At 48.2% G+C, this 21,693-nt stretch overlaps 1 protein-coding gene across 2 annotated transcripts in view; it reads right to left on the minus strand.

Moving 5' to 3' along the window:
* The window catches only part of OXNAD1 (oxidoreductase NAD binding domain containing 1), a 96,120-nt gene extending 84,921 nt beyond the window's left edge, over positions 1 to 11,199 (minus strand). The window contains exons 1-2 of one of the 2 annotated variants that reach the window (XM_040432316.1): positions 11,122 to 11,199; positions 1,707 to 1,782 (exon numbers count right to left, since the gene is read on the minus strand). The gene's annotated coding sequence lies outside the window, so the exon portion shown is untranslated. Of the gene's footprint in view, positions 1 to 1,706; positions 1,783 to 11,077 lie in introns of both variants that reach the window. The other variant, XM_040432315.1, reaches the window with a different exon arrangement.
* Positions 11,200 to 21,693: the final 10,494 nt, after the last annotated feature.

Here is a 21,693-nt window from a genome sequence, read left to right on the forward strand (position 1 = left end):
TGCAGGACAATGCTCCATCACACGCGTCCAAGTACTCCACAGCATGGCTGGCAAGAAAGGGTATAAAAGAAGAAAATCTAATGACATGGCCTCCTTGTTCACCTGATCTGAACCCCATTGAGAACCTGTGGTCCATCATCAAATGTGAGATTTACAAGGAGGGAAAACAGTACACCTCTCTGAACAGTGTCTGGGAGGCTGTGGTTGCTGCTGCACGCAATGTTGATGGTGAACAGATCAAAACACTGACAGAATCCATGGATGGCAGGCTTTTGAGTGTCCTTGCAAAGAAAGGTGGCTATATTGGTCACTGATTTGTTTTTGTTTTGTTTTTGAATGTCAGAAATGTATATTTGTGAATGTTGAGATGTTATATTGGTTTCACTGGTAAAAATAAATAATTGAAATGGGTATATATTTGTTTTTTGTTAAGTTGCCTAATAATTATGCACAGTAATAGTCACCTGCACACACAGATATCCCCCTAAAATAGCTAAAACTAAAAACAAACTAAAAACTACTTCCAAAAATATTCAGCTTTGATATTAATGAGTTTTTTGGGTTCATTGAGAACATGGTTGTTGTTCAATAATAAAATTAATCCTCAAAAATACAACTTGCCTAATAATTCTGCACTCCCTGTAGTTATAAGGGAAAATAATAGCATTCTTAATACAGAATACTAAGTAAATTAGGGATGGCGGGGGTAAAAAAAATAAAATTAAACTCACCTCATCCACTTGTTTGTGCAGTCCGGCTCATTATCTTCTTTCTTCTTTGAGGACCTGGGAGGAAAAGGACCTTTGGTGACATAATGGATAATGATGGACCATGTGATGAGCGCAGTGACGTCATCAAAGGTCCTTTTCCTCCCAGGTCCTCAAAGAAGAAGAAAGAAGACGAGCTGAACTGCACGAACAAGTGGATGAGGCGAGTTTAATTATTTTTTAACCCTTCCATCCCTAATTTACTTAGCATTCTCTATTAAGAATGCTATTATTTTCCCTTATAACCGTGTTATAAGGGAAAATAATAAAGATCGGGTCCCCATCCTGATCGTCACCTAGCAACCATGCGTGAAAATCGCACCGCATCCGTACTTGCTGGCGGATGCTTGCGATTTTCACGCAGCCCCATTCACTTCTATGGGGCCTGCGTTGCGTGAAAAACGCACAATATAGAGCATGCTGCGATTTTCACGCGACGCACAAGTTATGCGCGAAAAATCGCCGCTCATGTGCACAGCCCCATTGAAGTGAATGGGTCCGGATTCAGTGCGGGTGCAATGCGTTCACCTCACGCATTGCACCCGCACGGAATTCTCTCTCGTGTAAAAGGGGCCTTACCGTTTACCGCGAGGGGATAAAATCTGTCCTGTTCATGATGGATGCGCAGATGCCTGGCTTCTTACACAGGGAATGACACCTGTAGCCGCCTCCTGACTGACTGGACACCACAACTGTCGAGAGCAGCAGGGAGGAGGTAGTGAGTGTTCTTTGCAGAAAGATATATCAGTATTTTACAGTGTGCTGTCCCCATTTTTTTGCTGCACCATTGAAATGAATGGATGTCGATCAGATGTGACCCAAAAATGAGGTCATGTGAAGAAACGTGACGTGTCCTCCGAGAACCCTGTGTAGACCAGAGTAAATGGAGAGTAACTGTATAATACGATTAGGAGTTAACAGCACATCTTGGAAACCAACCTTTGGTCCAGTCACAGGAGATCACAAATGAATCATGTTCACCTTACCATGTAGAATTCCACCCAGTTTATGGTATCTGAAAATGAAATGAACACATCAGTTCCATAAAACATAAATGGATTATTTGATAATGATAAGGCATGCATTTGCACGTTTTGGCGGCTCATGGGTGGGTCGCTTACACTGGCCAATGAACGTTCCAAATGAACGCCCCTATGAATGTGTATAGGAAGCCAGACACTAAGTCACACACATGAAACAGCACTAGGGTCCATGTACACTATGGCATTCAGCGAGAATACATACTGGCTGCCCCAATGTATACCAAAAGGACATGCACATGTGTCCACCCTTAAATGTTCTCAAAATTCGTTAAAGGGTTCCTTTGCTGGCTGGATTCATTTTTCATATTTTCACATTATACACTGCTTGTTTCCATGGTTACGACCACCCTGCAGTCCATCTGTGGTGGTCGTGCTTGTACACTATAGGGCAGGGGTGGCCAACCTGTGGCTCTTGAGCAGCATGTGGCTCTTTGCTTCTTCAAGTGAGGCTCTAGCTGTGGAGCCAGGAAGCAGTCAGGCCGGCTCACTCTCCACCCCATGCTCAGATCTCTTTTCCTGATCGGGCACTGTTAATACTTTGCAGCTCCAGCTCACTCTCCAATACATCCTGATGCACACAGTGTAAGAACATAGCACGTGGAGACACGCGCTATGACCTGAAATTGTGCTCATCAGGTCACAGTGGAGAGCGTGTCAGACCTCCAGAGTAGCAGGTGCCCGATCAGGAGAGGGAAGAGGTTTTTTTTAAATTATAGAACTGAGCATGTGGGTCTGATCTTAGCATGGGAGGTTTTGATCCGAGCATGGGGGGTCCTGATCTGAGCAATGGGGGTCTGATCTGAGCATAAGGGTTCAGATTTGAGCATGGGTTGGTCAGGTCTGAGAATGGGGGGTCAGATCTGAGCACTGAGGGTCTGATTTGTGTTTTCTGATCCGAGCATTGGGGGTCTGATTTGGAGGCCTGATGAGGTTTGGGGATCTTATTGTAGGTCAGATGAGGATTGGAGATCTGATTTAGGAGTCTGATCTGAGGTCTTATGAAAAATATATTTTTTCTTTTTTTCTCTATTAATGAAAAATAATAAAAACATTTTTAGCAGACCTCAGATCAGATGAAAAATATATTTTTTAATCTTATTTTTCTTTGGTAAAACCTAGGTGCATCTTGTAGGGCGAAAAGTACTGTGACTCATGTGTAAATGTATAGCTTGTGGCTCCTGGTAGTTATCCTTTTTTTTTTTTTTTTTTGGCTCTTTGTGTCTGTAAGGTTGGCCACCTCTGCTATAGGGAAAAGCTATGTGCGCTCCTACGGTCCTGGCCACCAGAGAGGCTGGTGCTTTTTCCAATAGTGAGCAAGCACGACCATGGAAACGAGCAATGTGTATTTGTGAATGAAGCCAGCAAAGGAGGCAACATGAACAATCACAATACATTAGTTCTCTCATGATAAACGCCGCTTGCTGAAGTGAGACAAGCCCTTTAAAGAGGACCTGTCACCTCTCTTGACATGTCTGGTTTAGTAACTACTTGCATTCTCCATGTAATACCAAATCTGGATCATCTTTTCATAAAGCTCTGTAGTTCATCCATTATTCCTTCTAGAAGTTTACAAATGAATTGCCAGCAGTCTACAATGAAGGTCCATCTGAGTGTAACCGGTTGGGGGGGAGGGGGTTGTCCCTGCACAATCTGCCACTGGCAGCACTAATTAGCTAACGTCACATTGTGCGGGGGACACCCCCCAACTAGTTACGTCCAGATGGATTATTGCAGACTGCTAGCAATTTATTCATAAATTCTAGTAGAAATAATAGAGGAACTGCACAACATAGAGTTAATGTATAAGAATAGATGCTCCACAACCAGTGATGGTCAGTTCGCAGTGTTCGCCAATGAACACATGCGGGATGCCATCTTAACTCACAAGTCCGGTGATGCACAGGTAAGCCCTTACCTGTGTCGGGAGCCGGTCTGAAACAAATGCGGTCACCGGGAGCAGACATTCCAAGAACACCCCGATGAAGGCCCCCGGCGGCTGTTCTCAGAACCGCCTGCTCCCGGTGACCACATTTGTTTCAGACCGGCTCGCGTCACAGGTAAGGGCTTACCTGTGCATCACCGGACTTGTGAGTTAAGATGGCATCCCGCATGTGTTCGCGGGCGAACACTGCGAACTGGCCATCACTGTCCACAACTGTTATTCCACGGGGAGGGCAAGTAGTTACTGAAACATCAGGAGGGGTGAGAGGTCCTCTATAAAGACTCTCACAGACACAGACAGAGACACATATAGCGTATACGGTGTATCTTATATTTCATCCCTTGCCACATATCCTGGATATGTAGACCCCAAAGGAAAGGTAAGGAAGGATACATCAGTGTGTAGGCCTTAGGCCCAGTCCACAATAGTGTATTATCCGCATGTATTTTACGCATTAAGGGGGAGATATTACGGATGTGTCACCCATTCTGACCAGGAGTTTAACAGACCCAAACTCACAGCATCATAGGTCCCTAGGAGGTCAGGCAGGGACACATATCCGAAATACGGAGTCTGTAATACACTTCTTTCCTGAAAGCAATGCTTCTAGGGATTAACACCTAAGTAATGTGTGTCTGTAGTGATGTAACGTCACATGACTATGTTGTCCAATCACGGCAGGCTGCAGGGGTGCCGATGGGAGTCCGCTCCCTCTGTCAGTACTTTACATGCGGCGGGCGCCATTGCCCGCGGCATGTAAAGTGTTAAACAGCCCGGATCGGCACTCCTGCCAGTCAGGGCTGTTAGAGCAGGACCGAGGCTCTCATGTGAGACCTGGGCCCCCACTTCCCGCTGCAAAGGGGACCCGTGCAGCGCTTAGACTGGACTGCTGGAAAAAAGCGGCGGCCCAGCCTAAGGCCCCTTAGTGACCACCGTAAAAAGGTGTATGGGTGGTCACTAAGGGGTTAAAGGGGTTTTCCGGGTGTTTTAATACCGATGAGCTATCCTCAGAATAGGTCATCAATAGCAGATCGGTGAGGACCCTGACCAAGCACAGCATCATTCATTGTATAGCAGCTGTGCTTGGTATTGCAGCTCAGTTCCATTTACTTAGAGGACCTTTCATCAGTTTTGCAAAAGTCTAATGAGGGTGTTACCTTATAGGTCGGCCCCCACTGATGCCATGGCTGTTTTTTCCCCCCCAAAAGACCCCCCCCCCCCCCCCCCTGTTCGTCCGCTGTGGCTTCCCGTTGATTCTGGCGCCTTGTATTATAATTAGGAGTATCAGAACAATGAGGAGGAGACTGAGTCTCTCTGTGGGCGTCTCCTTCTCCCTAGGTGTGACGCTCTGCAATGTAATTGGATAGCGCCACAGCCAGGGAGAAGGAGACGCCCATTGAGAAACCCTGGCGTCTCCTCCTCCCTGTTCTGATGCTAGTAATTAGCATACTGAGCGGAGATAATACCGGAGGGCACAGCGGGCGAACGGAGTGGCGCCCAGGAATAATAGTAAGCACTGTAGGATCCCCGCTTTATGCCCTACCTAACGTGCTACTTATGTTATAAAGTTCGGACTCATGAAAGGTCCTCATTAAATGGGACTGAACTGCGCCTACGCCACGTGACCGAGGAATGTGATGTCATTGGCCTAGGAAGATGCGGTCACACTCACCGGAACACAGCGGTCTCTTCAAGCAGTTGATTGTGGAGGTGCTGGGAGTTGGAATCCCACTGATCTGATATCGATTACATTTCCTGAGGATAGGCTATGAATAACAAACTTGGGCAACCCCTTTAACCCTTCAGTACCGAGCCACTTTTCACCTTAAATCCCAGGCCGATTTTTGAAAATCTGACATGTGTCACTTTATGTGGTAATAACTTTGGAACGCTTTTACTTAGCCGTCTAACAGAGATCGCCTTGATGTGCGGCAGACGGGCTCAAATAATTTTGTACAAAACGATTTGCCAACTATCTCGCACTTAGTGTAGCACTTGTAATTATTATGCAATTTTGTACTGTATATTGCAGTAAGTTGTCGCATTGCATGTTTTTGTCTTTTAACGCTTTTACTTAGGCTTCGTTCACATCACCGCTAGGCTTTCCGTTATATTTGCAATCCGCTCAAAATAACGGAAAGTAAATAAATAACGAAAAGCCAACGGACACTAACAGAAAGCATATTTTCTGTCTTTTTAACAGACTGACAAAACGGATCAGTTTAAAAAACGGACACAATGCATCTGTTCACTTTCCGTTATGTTGCATTATTTTATTTTATTTTTTCAAATTTCATTTGCGCATGCTCAGAAAAAAAATAAACAGAAGCAAAAAACGGATTGCATACAAAGCAATCCGTTACTAATTTACTTTAATGCAAAACAAAACGGAGCCGTCACAAATCCGTCATTTTAGACAGGAGCAAAAGTCCTGCATGTAGGATTTTTTTCCGCCTAAAATAACGTGAAGCTGACGGAAAGGAGCCAAACAGAGTGTAACTGATACTTTGTCACCTCCATAGAAGTGAATGGGATTTACAACGGATCCGTTTATTTGCGTTTTATTCATCCTCTGAATGGACGAATAGAACGGAAATCCAGACGGTGATGTGATCGGGCCCTTATCCAAGCCGTTCTAAGATTGTTTTCTCGTGACACATTGTACTTCATGACAGTGGTAAATTTGAGTCTATAGATTTCACCTTTTTTTTATAAAATGATCAAAAATTTATCAGAAATTTGGAAAAATTCACAACTTTCAAAATTTGAATTTTTCTACATTTAAAACAGTAATTCCTCACAAAATAGTTATCCAAGGGGCTGGATCTCACAGGCTCACACGGAAGGCAGCCACGATGCCTAAGGGCCTTTGCACACGACCAGATGCTCTCTGAGATATACGGTCTGTGAGCGGGCCATATGTCCCGGAGCGGCATTGATCGTGCGCACAGCATCATAGATTACAGGTCTATTACAGGAGGTGATAGTAGGAAACAAGGGAGGGCCAGAGGGGTGAAAGAGGTGTGGATTTGTGGGCACATTGCCGAGGGGCCTGGGCACTTGCTGCAGTAAGCCGTTATTTTTAAATATAATTACAAATATAACGGAAAGCCTAGCGGTGATGTGAACGAAGCCTAAGTAAAAGCGTTCCAAAGTTATTACCACAGAGTGACACGTCAGACTTGCAAAAATCGGCCTGGGATTTAAGGTAAAGTGGCTCGGTACTGAAGGGTTAAAGGGGTTGCACAAGTTTTTGTTATTCATAGCCTATCCTCAGGCTTGCTGCAGTAACGCCGCCCCTGGGCGCTTGCTGCAGTAACGCCGCCCCTGGGCGCTTGCTGCAGTAACGCCGCCCCTGGGCGCTTGCTGCAGTAACGCCGCCCCTGGGCGCTTGCCAGACCTTATTAGCATAAGGTTAAAAAGTATTTTTTTTTAAGATCTCTGTGAGGGACAGAACAAATAAAGGTACCATTGTAATGAGGAGTTTATAACCTGATCTGAGCGATCTAAAAGGCTCAGATTAGGTGACAGACTCCCTTTAAATGGGGGAAGAAGCTGTAATTACACTGCACCACCACTAAACCGTAGACGGCGAGCAGGTAAACACTGAAAAGGACACAGCGCTCACATGAGTGCACCCGTCGCTTTAAACAGCTGATTGGTGTGAGTGCAGAGTCGGGCCCCCACCAATCCGATACTGATGACTAAGGGCTCATGCACACAACCGTTGTTGATTTGCGGTCTACAAATTGCAGAATTGCAAAACACGGGTACCAGCCGTGTGCATTCCATATTTTGCGAAACGGAACAGCTGGCCCCTAATAGAACAGTACTATCCTTGTCCGTAATGCGGACAATAATAGGACATGCTCTATTCTTTTGGCAGAACGGACATACGGAAACGGAATGCACACGGAGTCATTTCTGTTCTCTTTGCAGCCCCATTGAAGTGAATGGTTCCGCATACAGGCCGCAAAAAAACGGAAGGGACACGAAAAATATGTTCATGTGCATGAGCCCTAAGGATAGATATCATGAAACCAGAATATCAAAGTAGGATATCTGTGGATCACTACAGCTAGACAATATGGAACAGGTGCTCTAGGTCTATGTGGCCCACCACAAAAAAGGTATTTAGAAAAATAAAGAGAAAGACCTAGCACTCTGAATATGTAGCCAAAATCGAGACATGATTAGTACAATATTTGATTATTTAAAAATATAACACAGCAGCGTATAGAATATTATCTATTGTGACATAGCAGCATAAAAGTGACTTCAATAATAAATAAAATACACATACAATAACATAAAATAGCAGCAGTGATAATATCAGCAAATGATGATAATATAATCAAATAATGGCAATGATTAAAATTCAACCATAGAGAAACCGCAATCTGTAAATGGGTTTTAGCATAAACTGTTCCTCCTATACCGCAGTTGAAAGTGCAAAAAGTGCGTTTAATAGCAGCAATAGTTAGTGTCCAGCAGACCCCAAACTGTGTACAGGTCTTTGCATATGAAATCGCTATTCCACGGGATAAAACTATCCGGGACGGATATCCTTAAGTGTTCACAGTTCAAGAATATTGCTACTGACTTTCTGTGGCAGCGCACACATAAATCGCCAGTCTTTATAATAACACATGGAAGGCCAGAAGGTACAATGTAGTAACTTCTCACGGTGGCGTCCCACCCAGTTGCAGTTACTATATACCCTTGTTACCTTAATCTGGTCAATGTGTGAATGCGGGCTTGATGATTCGTAGTATAATGGATGTCATCTGTACTTATCCAAACTACGTTCCCACGGCTGGCCTAGCGCTCAGTGAAGACGTGTATCGTCAGCTTTTTATCTTTCTTCCGGAGACTTTATTTCATATCCAGGGGAGAATCTTTACCAGCATGCCAGTGCAAGGTATGGCCCATACACGTTTCGGGGATGTAACAGTGACCCCTTCCTCAATGGTAACCTTGCAGTATATCCCCTGCTCCTTATATACTCTAATCCAGGTGAGTATCAAAAGCCGAACTGGAATCAGTCAATCCCATAGATGCATGCAAAACCCGGATTTGCCATGTTGCGGTTTTTATGCATTAACTGTGCGGTTTTTCTTGTAAAATTGCGTTTTATACACCATAACTGCTTAAACATAATAGATGTAACAGTAAATTTATAATGTGTTAAATTGTTCTAAAATATATAAAAAATTGTTCTAAAATATATTTAAAAGAGGCTCTCCGAACATGTGGCCAACATACGTAACGGGTATGAAAATCACACTTTGTCCAGACACTTTAAAATGTGTCATAATAAAGACCCCACTGGTCTAACATATACAGCACTTGCTAAAGTGGAGCCAGACTGGAGGGGGGGGGGGGGGGGGGGGGCGACTTGATAAAAAAAGATGTCCAGATTGGAATCTAAATTGATATTTGATTTTGGATCATTGGTACCCAATGGGTTGAATGCGGATTGGGAATTATTTGGGTTTTTGTGAAGCTATTGGTCCTTAACACAGTGGGGGACATGTAAAACATTCCCCCCATGTGTTAATGGCCTCTACAAAGGATACGTATTAAGTAACCCATTCAACCCATCATGGCTGTTATGAGGAATAAATAATGTTTTTAATATATTTTAGAACAATTTTTTTTATATTTTAGAACAATTTAACACATTATAAATTTACTGTTACATCTATTATGTTTTATATTATGTTTAAGCACAGTTAATGCATAAAAACCGCAACATGGCAAATCCGGGTTTTGCATGCATCTATGGGATTGACTGATTCCAGTTCGGCTTTTGATACTCACCTGGATTAGAGTATATAAGGCGCAGGGGATATACTGCAAGGTTACCACTGAGGAAGGGGGTCACTGTTACATGCCTGAAATGCATATGGGCCATACCTTGCACTGGCATGCTGGTAAAGAATCGCCCCTGGATATGAACTAAAGTCTCCGGAAGAAAGATAAAAAGCTGACGATACACGTCTTCACTGAGCGCTAGGCCAGCCGTGGGAACGTAGTTTGGATAAGTACAGCTGACATCCATTATACTACGAATCATCAAGCCTGCATTCACACATTGACCAGATTAAGGTAACAAGGGTATATAGTAACTGCAACTGGGTGGGACGCCACCGTGAGAAGTTACTACATTGTACCTTCTGGCCTTCCGTGTGTTATTATAAAGACTGGCGATTTATGTGTGCGCTGCCACAGAAAGTCAGTAGCAATATTCTTGAACTGTGAACACTTAAGGATATCCGTCCCGGATAGTTTTATCCCGTGGAATAGCGATTTCATATGCAAAGACCTGTACACAGTTTGGGGTCTGCTGGACACTAACTATTGCTGCTATTAAACGCACTTTTTGCACTTTCAACTGCGGTATAGGAGGAACAGTTTATGCTAAAACCCATTTACAGATTGCGGTTTCTCTATGGTTGAATTTTAATCATTGCCATTATTTGATTATATTATAATCATTTGCTGATATTATCACTGCTGCTATTTTATGTGTATTTTATTTATTATTGGTCACTTTTATGCTGCTATGTCACAATAGATAATATTCTATACGCTGCTGTTATATTTTTAAATAAATAATCAAATATTGTACTAATCATGTCTCTATTTTGGCTACATATTCAGAGTGCTAGGTCTTTCTCTTTATTTTTCTGAAACCAGAATATCCCTTTTATTCCTCCTGCACACAAACGTGGTCGTGCTGTGGCCCACAAAATGCAGGCCGCAATGAACGAACACCGTCCGTGAAGCAGCCGCAGCGGATCGCGGACCCATTCTCTTTAATGGGTCCGCGATCCGGCCGTTCCGCAAAAAGATAGGACATGTTCTATATTTTTGCGGAACAGAAGTACGGGACGAAACCCCACTCCGTAGTGCTTCCGTAGGGTTCCGTTCCACAGCTCCGGATTTGCGGACCCATTGAAGTGAATGGGTCCGCATCCGTGTACTGGGGATCCGTAAATGCGGTCCACGTTCGTGTGCAGGAGGCCTTACTGTTAGAGCGCTCTGTGTGCTGTCCACAGCCTCACAAAAATCTAGAAAATGTCCTTTTTTTTTGTCTGTTTTAGCAAAATGAGCAATGCACACAACCAGTATCCGAGTTTTGTGGACCCGCAATTCAGCCATGTGCATGAGCCCTAAAGGGGTGAGAGAAGGTAAGTGATGAGTACAGGACCACACATGTGTAATGCCTCCTCTCCGTTCTGTCCCCCAGAGCACACTACATGCTAACACCCCTCCTACAGCATATAAGACGCCATTCATACAGTCAGGTGTGCACTAACCGCAAGAAGCAGACAGGAGGAGAGAAGACGCGATCAGCCCTCACCCGCACGAAGCTTTTCTACTACTTGCCGGCTCCTGGATGACATTGGTAACTTCCGGGTTCATTGCTAGACTTAGTGTGGGAAAGGACCTTTGGTGATGTCATGACCATGTGATCAGTCACATGTGTGGGAGGAGCCAGTTTTCGGCTGTGGTTCTGGAGTACAATACTTTGTTTTCCGGTAGTTATTTTCTTCAGCATTGTGTGAGAAGCGCCCCAGTGCCACCCGTGCCCACAGCTCTGCACTGGGCACCCTGCACTCTCAGCTCTGCACTGAGCGCCCTGCACTCTCAGCTCTGCACTGTGAGCGCCCTGCACTCTCAGCTCTGCACTGTGAGCGCCCTGCACTCTCAGCTCTGCACTGTGAGCGCCCTGCACTCTCAGCTCTGCACTGTGAGCGCCCTGCACTCTCAGCTCTGCACTGTGAGCGCCCTGCACTCTCAGCTCTGCACTGTGAGCGCCCTGCACTCTCAGCTCTGCACTGTGAGCGCCCTGCACTCTCAGCTCTGCACTGTGAGCGCCCTGCACTCTCAGCTCTGCACTGTGAGCGCCCTGCACTCTCAGCTCTGCACTGTGAGCGCCCTGCACTCTCTCGGCTCTGCACTGTGAGCGCCCTGCACTCTCTCGGCTCTGCAATGTGAGCGCCCTGCACTCTCTCGGCTCTGCAATGTGAGCGCCCTGCACTCTCTCGGCTCTGCAATGTGAGCGCCCTGCACTCTCTCGGCTCTGCAATGTGAGCGCCCTGCACTCTCTCGGCTCTGCAATGTGAGCGCCCTGCACTCTCTCGGCTCTGCAATGTGAGCGCCCTGCACTCTCTCGGCTCTGCACGGTGAGCGCCCGCTTACTCTTCAATTTCATAGAATGACTGAACACAACATCAAATCTATAGCATCAAATATGTGCAGGATACAGTACGTTTGAATACACCCTCAGGGTAGGGTCACACTGAGCGCATACGCAACGTATTTGAGGCTGTGGGAAATGTGCCAGACAGCGGGAAATACAACTGCGTATGCGCTAGGAGCAGACGCACAGGGCTTTCCCTCCACGGCCCTGTGTGCGAAGTAAGGTTCGGAAGCGGGCCGAGGGCACCGACGTAACTGACGTGCAGGGCCACCTCCAAACCTCACTGCAGACACAGCGGAGAAAAGCTCTGTGTCTTCTCCTAGCCCATACACAGCATATCTTCTGCTGCCCGGCACATTTCTCGCAGCGTCAAATATGCTGCGTATGCGCTCAGTGTGACCCTACCCTTAATTTGTAAAAAAAAAAAAAAAAAAGCCTCAGAAAAATTAACGAAGTAATCTGTTTGGTTGCTATGGGCAACTGTCAGCTGTTCCTCTGTATAGATTTTGATAAATCTCCCCCTATGTTTTTAGGTTTATCAATTTGTTGTAACATTGTTCTTGGTTTGTTTGCCCTTTTCTCTGACAATGCACTTTGCTACTCCATACACTCCCCTATGGCGCTGCCATTGTTTACCACTGCGTTCTTTTTTTTTTTTTGTCTCGGAGTGTCATGTTTTTCCTGCTGGAACAGAAATGTCGATGTTTATTTGCATACTTTCTATTTTGACCCCTCCCCACTTCCCATCCCTTCTTTGTTTTTGCCTCCCTCCTATTTTTGATAGTGCTGCAATACCACACACAACCTGAGGACAGGTGTGGTGCTATTTTTGGAAGAAAACTGTAGTTTTTCTAATCCTGGATTACCCCTTTTAAATAAGAAAAGTTTTAAATAAAATAAGTATTTACACATTTTCTATAAACTTGTCAGTTTTCATTCTCAGTAATACCAACATGCTATAGGAGTTTCTTCAGTTCCTCCCCCCCCCCCCCCCCCCTACATTTTACGAGTAAAATTCTGCTTAGGAATTACACTTGGAAATTTTGATGCAGCAGAATCCCATTGCAATCAATGGGATTCCGCTGCACAGTGCACTCTACAGAATTTCAGCGGTGAAGATTTCCAGTGAAATTTCTCTGTTGAAAGAATGAACATGTTCATTCTTTCAGCGGAATATTGAGCGGAATGCACTGCCAGCAATAGGGAACGGCAATGGCTGCGCTGCCCAAGCACCGACTAAATCAGTTGGGGCGGGACGCATTTGGAATTTCCGAACTGAATTTCTCCGCTTGGAAATTCTGTAGTGTGCATGGACCCGTAGTTGCCCCCATGTATCCTCCACCCCAAAATCAGAGCCCATTCCTTGTCCTGGGCCTATAGTTGGTGATGGGGAGGAAAGCTGTTGTGTTTTTAGTTCAAAAATTATATTTCCATTATTCTCTAGGGATTATTCTACTTCCCATTATACCCTTTGAATCCCCTTTCATCTCCAATTTATTATTTGCCACTGAACTTGGAGAATATGTCTGCTAAATATTTATTTCATATGTTGAATCGTTCACACTCCAAATCACATTTTACTTCCCATTAGGCCTCATGCACACGGCCGTTTTTTTTTGCGGTCCGCAAAAACGGTTTCCGTTGTTCCATGTCCGTTTTTTCTTCCGTGGGTCTTCCTTGATTTTTGAAGGATCCACGGACATGAAAAATGAAGAAAATCTAAGTCAAGTTTGCCTTTGAAATGATAGGAAAAAACGGACATGGATCACGGACACGGATTACAGACGCGGATGACAATCTTGTGTGCATCTGATTTTTAACGGACCTATTGACTTGAATGGGTCCGTGAACCGTTGACCGTGAAAAAAAATAGGCCAGGAAACACTGATCACAGATGCGGCTGCTAGGGATCGACCGATTATCGGTTTGGCCGATATTATCGGCCGATATTGAGGATTTTGAACGTTATCGGCATCTATTTTGCCGATATACCGATAACGTATGGGGAACTCAGAACGCGCTGCTCTCAGCGCTCTCTGTGTTCCCTCCGCAGCACAGGGGAGAAGGAAGCAGTGTCTCCTCCCCCTGTGCTGCTGCTGCCGCTGCCGCCAATGAGAGGAGAGAACATAGAGGAGGGGAGGGGCTGTGGCCACTGCGCCACCAATCAAGATAAGCCATTCATTCATATACAGGAGGCGGGAGCTGGCTGCAGAATCACATAGCCGGCTCCTGACCTCTATGAACGGCAGCTGCGGTCCGCGGTAGTTAACTCCTCAGGTGCCGCGGATCGCAGCTACCCCTCATAGAGGTCGGGAGCCGGCTATGTGATTCTGCAGCCAGCTCCCGCCTCCTGTATATGAATGATTGAGAGATCTTCATTGGTGGCACAGTGCGCCCCCCAGTATTAATCATTGGTGGCGCAGTGCGCCCCGCCATCCCAGTATTAAAAACATTGGTGGCGCAGTGCGCCCCCCCCATCCAAGCTCCCCCCCCCCAGTATTAATCATTGGTGGCGCAGTGCGACTTAGAAGCAGAAGATTTAAGAGCCTCCTCCCCCTTACCTAGTCAGTCGTTGTTTCCTGTCCTACGGATGCACGTGGAAGCCGCTCCTGGAGTGCCAGGAGAAACTCTTCTTTTTGCCTCGCCTCGGTCCTTGGGATCCTTCCCCACGCCTATGTGGGAGGGCTGGAGCAGGGAACGGGTCCTCGGGGACGCATGGCCTCCCTTCCTGTTCCTGGGAATAAGCCCTGCTTGCAGGCATCCCCGGCCGCGTGCGCGATAGTTTCCCGGCCTAACTATCGTGGGATCCGACGTTTGACATCAGCGGGCGAGAATTTCCTTGGGCAAGAGAACCTCGCGAGAAGGTGGAGCTCCAGCAGCGCGGAATTTAAAAATTCCATTGAAGCAGTGGTGGCGTCCTCCTGCTGCACTGGTACCATGCTGGCCCCTGGAGACATGGACACCGCCAGAAAGGCCGTGGATCCCTCTGCCTCAGCCCTCAGCCCGGTAAGCCTCCTCCCCAGAGGAGAGATATGCTATACTATACTCTGTATTGCTGCACTCGGTGCCTGCTGCTTTCCACCACCGGTGAAGGGTCTGGCCTCTCAAATAGTTTTTTGCTGGTCTCTAAATTTGCTCCCCATTTTTTTTTGTTTTTTGTTGTTGATCTTAGGCCAGAGAGACCGCGACCCCAAAACAGTCTGGTGGAGATCTGGCATGGAAAAAATGTGCCATTTGTCGCAAAGCACTCTCCTCCAAATCAAAAAAACACCTGTGCCCCAAATGCACAGAAAAAATTGTCTCAGAGGAATCTCCTTCCTTGAGTCTATGAGGTCAATAATAAAAGAAGTTAATGCGGCAGTAGACCTAAGAATGCCGTCATCCCCAAGACCATCCACCTCTCAAAGATCTCTAGCCTCTGACACCGGGTTTGAATTGGATGAAGGTGTCACGGAACCATGAACCAGACGTACAACAAGAGATAAGTGAAAATAAGAAGGCTTTATTGAAAATAAAGCTGTAACGCAAAAGTCCAAGCGGATGGCGAAACCGAAGCAGAGTCTTTGCGAAGCCAGAGGTCAGGAACCAGCAGGGTAGTCAGACGAGGCCAGGATCAGGAACCAGCAGGGTAGTCAGACGAAGCCAGGATCAGGAGCCAGCAGGGTAGTCGGACGAAACCAGGATCAGGAACCAGCAGGGTAGTCGGACGAAACCAGGATCAGGAACCAGAAGCAGCAGTCTAGAAGCATGTGAACACAGGAGGACCAAGCAAGGAACTGAAGCCACAGACCTCCTATAAATATGAGCTAGGCATCCAGCTCCTCCCAGTGGGAAGGAGAAGCCGCAGGGTGGGAGGCTACAAGAAACCCAGAAACCAAGATGGCCGCCAGCACATGTCAAACGAAGAACAGCAAGAAGGTAAGACCATGACAGTACCTCCCCCTCAAGGGCCCCTCCTCCGCGGAGTAAAGAACGGTTTCTGAGGGAAGCGTGCGTGGAAGGCTCGGAGCAAGGCAGGAGCATGGACATCTGCGGAGGGAACCCAGGAACGCTCCTCTGGACCATAACCACGCCAATGGACCAAAAACTGCACCCGACCGCGGACCAGGCGTGAGTCCAGGATATTGCTCACCTCATACTCCTCACGATTACCCACTTGGACCGGACGAGGCCGAGGAACCGAGGAAGTGAAACGATTACACACCAGTGGCTTCAACAGGGAGACATGAAACACGTTGGAGATCCGCATGCCAGGAGGAAGCGCAAGGGCATAGGCTACCGGGTTAACCCTGCGAAGCACTCGGAAGGGACCAACAAAGCGAGGCGCCAGCTTGGGAGTGGGCACTCGAAGGTTGAGGTTGCGGGTGGACAACCATACACGGTCTCCGACCTGGTAGGAAGGAGCAGGCGCTCGTCTGCGATCAGCCTGGAGTCTCTGGCGCTGCGCAGAGACCTCAAGGGACTTCTGGATCAGTACCCAAGAAGCACGTAGAACGGAAAGGTGATCCTCCACAGCCGGAATATCCTGGGGAGAGAATACCTCCGGTAACACGGCAGGTTGGAACCCATAATTGGCCATGAAGGGAGACGTCCCAGAGGAAGAGTTCACCGCCGTGTTCCTGGCAAACTCAGCCCAAGGCAGGAGGTCAACCCAATTGTCTTGGTGATCGGAGACATAGCAACGAAGGAATTGCTCCAAGGCCTGATTGGATCGTTCTGCGGCCCCATTGGACTGAGGGTGGTAGGCCGAGGAGAAGGAGAGATGAATCCCCAACTGGGAGCAAAAGGCGCGCCAGAACCTGGACACAAACTGACTCCCCCGATCCGACACAATCTCCTTGGGCAAACCGTGCAACCGGAAGACCTCCCTGGCAAAAATCGTGGCCAACTCTTGTGCAGAGGGTAACTTCTTGAGAGGAACACAGTGGCACATTTTGGAAAACCGATCCACAATCATGAGAATGACCGTATGGCCTCGGGATACAGGGAGGTCCACAATGAAATCCATCCCCAGGTGAGACCATGGGCGCTCCCCGGTGGCTATGGGTTGCAGAAGGCCCAACGGAAGGTGCCGAGGGGACTTACTCTGGGCACAAACGGAGCATGCCGCTACATATGCGGCGATGTCGGAACGTAGGGAAGGCCACCAGAACAGACGTGAAACAGCCCAGGACAGCTGATTCTTTCCAGGATGCCCCGCGGTCTTGGAGTTATGGTAGGTTCGCAACAACCGAATGCGCAACTCCTCAGGCACAAAACATCTGCCGTTGGGTCTCCCAGAGGGAGCACCAGATTGAGCCGCCAAAATCTGCTCACCCAGGGGAGAGGTCAGGCTGGTGCGAATGGCGGCCAAGATCTGATTCGGAGGTATGACCGAAGTCGGAATCGACTCCTCCCTGGACAGCTCGGAGTACTGCCGTGATAAGGAATCCGCCCTGATGTTCTTGGAACCGGGTAGGTAGGAGACCACGTAATTAAAACGTGACAAGAACAGAGCCCATCTGGCCTGACGTGGTGTCAATCTCTTGGCCTCAGAAAGGTAGGTCAGATTCTTGTGGTCCGTCAGGATGAGGACCGGAACCACCGAACCCTCGAGCAAGTGCCTCCATTCTTTAAGGGCCTGCACAATGGCCAATAACTCCCTGTCACCAATCTGATAGTTGCACTCCGCGGAAGACAGTTTCCGGGAGTAAAACCCACAAGGAAGCAGAGGACCCTCTGGTGTTCTACGCTGAGACAGAAGGGCGCCTACTCCCGTCTCAGACGCGTCCACCTCGAGGACAAAGGGCAACCCAGGGTTGGGATGCGACAGAATCGGAGCCGACACAAAGGCGGACTTTAGAGCCTCAAAAGCTCGGATGGCCTCGAGCGGCCAGACCTGGGAATTACTGCCCTTCCTGGTCAGATCCGTGAGAGGCTTGGCTAGCATGGAAAAGTCCCTGATGAACTTCCGATAATAATTGGCGAAGCCCAAAAAGCGCTGCAGGGAACGAAGACCACTGGGCTGGGGCCACTGTAAGACAGCCGAAACCTTCTCAGGATCCATGGAGAACCCCTCAGCGGAAATGATGTAACCTAAGAAGGTTACCTGGGATCGGTGAAATTTGCATTTCTCAAGCTTACCGAACAGCTTGTTCTCTCGTAACCGTTGCAACACTCGTCTGACATCCAGAATGTGGGCCTCCATGGATTCAGAATATACCAAGATGTCATCCAAATAGACCACCACACACTGCTGCAACAGGTCACGGAAAACATCGTTGATGAATTCCTGAAAGACTGCGGGCGCATTGCACAACCCAAAGGGCATAACCAAGGATTCATAATGACCGGTCCTGGTGTTAAACGCGGTCTTCCACTCATCGCCCGCCTTGATCCTTACCAGGTTATATGCCGCCCTCGGGTCGAGTTTGGTAAAGACCGTGGCCCCTTTAAGGCGATCGAACAGCTCGGAAATCAAGGGTATCGGGTAAGCGTTCTTGATCGTGATGCGATTGAGACCCCTGTAATCGATGCAAGGCCTCAACTCACCGCCCTTCTTTTTCACAAAGAAAAATCCAGCCCCTGCCGGGGACGAGGATTTGCGAATGTGTCCGCGTGAAAGCGCCTCCCTCACGTACTCCTCTATGGCCTCATTCTCCGCTACCGACAGTGGATAGACTTTGCCACGAGGAGGAACGGCACCAGATTGTAACTCTATGGCACAATCGTATGGGCGGTGCGGAGGTAGGGCAACCGCGCGCACCTTATCGAATACATCCCGGTACTCCTTGTATTCAGGAGGCAACAGAGAGTCCGAGGAAGTACACAGCAACTTGACAGACCCATGGATGCAACTAGCCCCACACTGCGGTGACCACGAGAGGATCTCGGCCGATCTCCAATCGAAAGTCGGATTATGCTTCCGGAGCCAGGGGTACCCCAAGACCACCGAGTAGTGTGGAGACGAAATAACCTGGAGGCAGACCGACTCTCTGTGAACGGCACCAATGGCTATCCCCACTGGAAGGGTCTCATGAGTCACGTGTGGCGGCAGAAGGGGTCTGCCGTCTATCGCCTCAAGAGCCAGTGGGGAACCTCGAGCCTGCAGAGGAATGGAATTGGCGGCAGCGAACACATTATCAATGAACAAACCACCAGCACCAGAGTCCACCAACGCCTGGGTCGTCACCGAGCCCCCGACCCAGGAGAGGACAACAGTGATCAGTGGTTTGTCAACACGGGAAACCGGGGACGAGGAGACTCCACCCAAGATCTGCCCCCGTTAGGATCTCAGGTGCGAGCGTTTCCCGGACGGTTCGGACATGCCAACCGAAAATGCCCACCGAGACCACAGTACATGCATCGGCCCTCGCGTCTCCGGAGTACCCTCTCCCCCTCGGACAGGCGAGCAAACCCCAGCTGCATGGGTTCACCCCCAGACAAGTCATCCCCAGGAGGCGTGGGAGGAGAGGGAGGCACGGGTGGGACAGCAAACGTAGGCGCCAATCTGTTAGAAAACCTCCGCAGGCTCTCCTTAAAGGAAGGTCTCTCCCTGAGTCTGGTGTCAATCAAAATCAGGAAAGAAATAAGAGACTCGAGCTCCACTGGTAGGTCCTTAGCTGCAACCTCATCCTTCAAGGCATCCGAGAGACCATGAGAGAAAGCAGCGACCAGAGCCTCATTATTCCAGCCCACCTCTGCTGCCAGGGTACGAAACTCAATGGCGTATTCAGCTACGGATCGTGAACCCTGTCTGATGGACATAAGGAGCTTCGCAGCAGAGGCAGCACGAGCCGGCACATCGAATACCTTCCGAAGAGAAGCAACAAAACCGGAAAACTCGGCAACCACCGGATTGTTGTTCTCCCATAAAGGGCTGGCCCAGGCCAAGGCCTTGTCCGAGAGCAGCGAGATCAAGAAGCCCACCTTTGATCTCTCAGTAGGAAAGGCATGTGGCAGCAACTCGAAATAAATGCCCACCTGGTTAAGGAAACCTCGGCACTGAGTTGGCTCTCCCCCAAAGCGCTGTGGAAGAGGGGCAGAACCGGTCATACCCCGAAACACCGCAGGTGCAACAACAGGTGTCGGGGTAGACTCTGGCGCAACAACCGGAGCGGCAGTAGGAGCGGGCCCAGGAGAGACAACCGACCCATCGGCAACGGGAGCGAAATGAGCCGTGCGTTCAAGCAGGGTTTGCAACGCCACAGCGAACCGACCCAACAGGTGATCCTGCTGATCAAGTCTGGCAACCAGCGTGGGTAGCGAGGATGGCCCTGTACCGTCAGAATTCATGGCTTGGTCCTAATGTCACGGAACCATGAACCAGACGTACAACAAGAGATAAGTGAAAATAAGAAGGCTTTATTGAAAATAAAGCTGTAACGCAAAAGTCCAAGCGGATGGCGAAACCGAAGCAGAGTCTTTGCGAAGCCAGAGGTCAGGAACCAGAAGGGTAGTCAGACGAGGCCAGGATCAGGAACCAGCAGGGTAGTCAGACGAAGCCAGGATCAGGAGCCAGCAGGGTAGTCGGACGAAACCAGGATCAGGAACCAGCAGGGTAGTCGGACGAAACCAGGATCAGGAGCCAGCAGGGTAGTCGGACGAAACCAGGATCAGGAACCAGCAGGGTAGTCGGACGAAACCAGGATCAGGAACCAGAAGCAGCAGCAGTCTAGAAGCATGTGAACACAGGAGGACCAAGCAAGGAACTGAAGCCACAGACCTCCTATAAATATGAGCTAGGCATCCAGCTCCTCCCAGTGGGAAGGAGAAGCCGCAGGGTGGGAGGCTACAAGAAACCCAGAAACCAAGATGGCCGCCAGCACATGTCAAACGAAGGAGAACAGCAAGAAGGTAAGACCATGACAGAAGGGGAAGTGTTTTCCGGGGTCAGACTCCTCTTCTGATGGCGGCTCGGGGAAACCTCTCTTTCAGCCGGAAGAGACGGATGGGCTCTTAAAAATCATCAGAGCGACTATGGATATTGAGGAGGTGAAGGAGGCTCATTCTGTACAGGACCAAATGTACCAAGGGTTAGGTGAAGGGAAGAAAAGAACCTTCCCCATTCACAATAATGTCAAGTCTCTTATTGCGAGGGAATGGAAAGATCCAGAAAAAAGGGTTGCTATATCAGGCGCCTTTAAACGCAAATACCCCTTTGATGACTCTGACTCGAACCTGTGGGGAAAAAACCCCAAAGGTGGATGCACCAGTAGCTCGGATCTCTAAAAGAACCTCGCTACCTTTTGAGGATACTGGCCTCCTCAGGGACCCCATGGACAAAAAGTGTGAAAGCCTTTTAAAAAAATCATGGGAGACTAACACAGCTATGCTGCTGCCAAGTATAGCTTCTACCTGTACTGCAAGAACACTTTCAGTTTGGCTGAACCAGCTAGAAAATCATCTGGCGGCTGGTACCCGAGGAGATGAAATCCTGGCTTCCCTACCAGCTCTCAAGAAAGCGTCTAATTTTCTTGCTGATGCATCAGCGGACTTAGTGAAACTGTCTGCCAGATCGTCAGCCTTGTCAAATGCCACAAGAAGAGCTGCCTGGCTCCTCCCCTCCACAAGCAATTGCAGGGACAGCAGAAATTGACACAATGCAGACTTAAACACACACTCCAGCAGGCAGCTGTTATCAATCCACTCCTATGGACTTCTCCTGCAGCATCTTGATACCAACCGAAAACTTCGATAAACGGCACCAGTTCCTTCACAAGGAAAAGAAACACATAGCGCAATACCCAA

Source organism: Bufo bufo, chromosome 5, assembly GCF_905171765.1.
Source record: "Bufo bufo chromosome 5, aBufBuf1.1, whole genome shotgun sequence".
NCBI lineage: Eukaryota > Metazoa > Chordata > Amphibia > Anura > Bufonidae > Bufo > Bufo bufo.